Source organism: Sciurus vulgaris, assembly GCF_902686455.1.
Source record: "Sciurus vulgaris genome assembly, chromosome: 15".
In the NCBI taxonomy this organism is placed as follows: domain Eukaryota; kingdom Metazoa; phylum Chordata; class Mammalia; order Rodentia; family Sciuridae; genus Sciurus; species Sciurus vulgaris.
The window spans coordinates 26,329,463-26,332,823 of record NC_136476.1 but is presented as its reverse complement, the minus strand read 5'-3'; the positions used below and the strand labels follow the sequence as shown (position 1 = coordinate 26,332,823).

At 36.9% G+C, this 3,361-nt stretch overlaps 1 pseudogene across 1 annotated transcript; it reads left to right on the top strand.

Annotated features, from left to right (window-relative positions):
* Positions 1-228: 228 nt before the first annotated feature.
* Positions 229-1,115, top strand: LOC306644878 (large ribosomal subunit protein uL18-like; annotated as a pseudogene). The gene has a single exon. The product of its transcript is annotated as a large ribosomal subunit protein uL18-like (transcript).
* Positions 1,116-3,361: the final 2,246 nt, after the last annotated feature.

Sequence of the window (3,361 nt, the reverse complement as noted above, 5' to 3'; positions counted from 1 at the left end):
TTCTATTATTAGTTCTCACCCAAAATGAAGCTATTCTTCTTCCCATCAAAACACCCTCAGAAACTCACTCACACTAAATAATAAATAAATCTCCCATAATGGTCTGTTCTCAAATTTGACCAAGTAGCAGAACCTTCTGAATATCATGTTACTTTGCTAGGAACATCACTAAAAATTACCATATAAAAATTAAAGACTGCTTCTCTCCCCTGTAGCACTGCTGGGCTGCAGGCCTGTGTGGAGCCATAGACTCCTGTCTCTGTTCCACAAGATGGGGTTTGTTAAAGTTGTCAAGAATAAGGCCTACTTTAAGAGACACCAAGTGAAATTTAGAAGAAGACAAGAGGACAAATTTGATTACTATACTCAGAAATGCTTGGTGATCCAGGACAAAAATAAGTACAACACACTCAAATACAGGATGATAGTTCATGTAACTAACAGAGATATCATTTGCCAGATTGCTTATGCCTGTCTAGAAGGGGATATGATAGTCTGTGTAGCATATGCATATGAACTACTGAAATATGGTGTGAAAGTTGGCCTAACAAATTATGCTGCAGCACATTGTACTGACTGGCCTGCTGCTGGCCCACAGGCTTCTCAATAGGTTTGATATGGACAAGATCTATGAAGGCCAAGTGGAGGTTACTGGAGATAAATCCAATGTGGAAAGCACTGATGGTCAACTTGGTGCCTTCACCTGCTATTTAGTTGCAGGCCTTGCTAGAACTACAACTGGCAATAAAGTTTCTGGGGCCCTGAAGGGAGCTGTGTTTGGAGGCTTCTCTATCCCTCATTGTAACCAACGATTCCCTAGTTACAATTCTGAAAACAAGGAGTTCAATGCAGAAGCACATCAAAAGCACATCATGGGTCAGAATGTTGCAGATTATATGCATTATCTAATATAAGAAGATGAAGATGCTTACAAGAAACAATTCTCTCGGTATATAAAAAACAATGTTACCCCTGACATGATGGAAGAGATGTATAAGAAAGCTCATTCTGCTCTACGACAGAATCCAGTCTATGAGAAGACGACCAAGAGAGAAGTTAAAAAAAAAAAAAGAGGTGAAACCATCCTTAAAAGTCCCTTGCCCAGGAAAAAATAACAGAATGAATCAAACAACATTACCCTATGTAAATTTATGATCACACAAATGGCACGCCTTTACGCCATGTACAAACAGAGAAACAACATGTATCCCATTTGTTTACAATAAAAAAAGGAAAAAGATGTGCATATACAGTGCATATACACATCCAAACTTTATAAAGAATGCTTCATTTTGACTGATCCTCATAAAAAAAAAAAAAGTCCCTTGCCCAGAAGAAAGATCCGGTAGCTTAAAAGAAGGTAAGCTTCCTCAGAGCTCAGGAATGGACTACTGAGAGTTAAAACCAAACAATAGTTTTTCTTTGAAGTTTTTTCAGATAAAGATAATGAACTTATCGAACAAGCAAAAATAAATAAATAAAGGCTATTAAACAACTTTATATTAAATCAAATACCATTTTAGATTTTACTATATATAAACAATGGCATATAACAAGAGTATGAAAAGAGTTGAATTCAGGAAATTTTACAGTTGATAACATCCCATCATTTGACTTCACATTTTTGCTAGTGTAGGTGAAAACTGCCACATCCAGATAAAAATCAGAACTCTGAGGAGGAGATTTTTCTTGGAAACTTAACTTTAAAACTAGTAGGTTACAGAGTCTTTTTTCACGGGCTTTACTTTTTAACAGGATCCAAGACTTTATGTTTGGTGACAGAAAAGTGACACAAAGTCCTACCCAGTAGAAGAGGACTTTTTTGTTTTGTTTTGTTTTGTGGTCTATGATTACACCCAGAATCCAAGGGTAAGCAGCAGAAGGCTCGCTGATAAAGAGCCAACGCCTCAAGGGCTAGGGATGTTGTTCAGTGGCATAGTGCTTGCCTGGTATGCGTGAGGCCCTGGTTTCACTCACCACTACTGAAAAGGGAAAAAAAAGGAAGCCAATGGCATAATTCCTAAGCCAGAATGTTCCACTGAATCCTGCCAGCAGTCCAGAATCTGGCAGGAAGGGAAGAATATGATCCATTTAATTGAATGGTTTGACTTAAAGATGCCTCTGTACATAGTGAACTGCAACCTAATTTGACCTGCAAACAGACTATAACCTACTCTTAGAACAAGTAACTGAGTTTCAGCCAATCACAAGGAGCCCATTTTTCAAGTAAGACAGATGTAAGCAATCATCAATTGGTCTTCCTCTGAACCTTACTTCTTTTTCTCTGGCTATAAATGTGGTAGAGTAGCACATTTTTAACTATTTGGGGTCTGAAATTTTGCCTGATTCCAGAATTGCAAATAAAGCCAATTAAGATCTGCAAAACCAAATATGTTGTAGTTTTGACTTTTAACAGTTCAATACACCAGTGGAGCTGAGACCTGTAAAACCACAGTCCCAAGTATTTAAAGGGGCCCTGGAAATGCTGTTCCTCACTCCCAAGGCAGCCTCTGCACAGCCATGGTTTGCATTTGCCAGAGCCTTTGCATCAAGGTCCCTATTTACAGCTGAGTAGCGAAAAACAAATTGCAATTATTCAAAGGTGACTGACAGTATCTGATTCCTTTACTTACAAACATTTTATTATGAAAAAGATCAAACATATATCAAAGGCAATACTAGAGTGAGTTCCATTACCCATCACCCAGTTTCAGTAATTATCAACATATGGCCAGGCTTGTCCATCTACACTCTTACTGCCCTCTCCCACACACACACTGCCTATTTTCTTTTTAATTCTATTTTTGTTTTTTCTTTACAATGCATTATTTTGAAACAAATCACAGCCTTCATGTTATTTCAAATGTAAATATCTCATTATGAATCTACAAGAAAGTCTTTAAAAAATATTACCATAACAGAAAAAGTTACAATAATTCTTTAATAGCAGATATTCGGTGTTCAAATTTCTCTTATTGTTCCATTCCATATTTTTCAGTAATTGGTTTGTTAAAATTGGAATCCCCAAAAAAGTCCATATATGTTTTATTTCTATGCCTCAATATTTCCTGCAAACTGGAAGGATTGATTATATTCAGGTTCAATTTTTTTGCAAGAAGACTACATAGGTGGTGCTGTGGACTTCCTATTACATCACATCAGGGGGTACATAATGCCTGATGTTAATATTGATCAACGAGTTCAGGTGTTGCCAGTCTGATCATCCATTATGAAGTTCCCTATCAGCTTTTCAACTAATGGTCTTAGCAGGCATTGATGTTAATCACTTAGATCAATTATCTCATTAAGGTTTGAAATGCTGATGTTTTAAATCTATCATTTTCTGTTTATTAACTGGAAG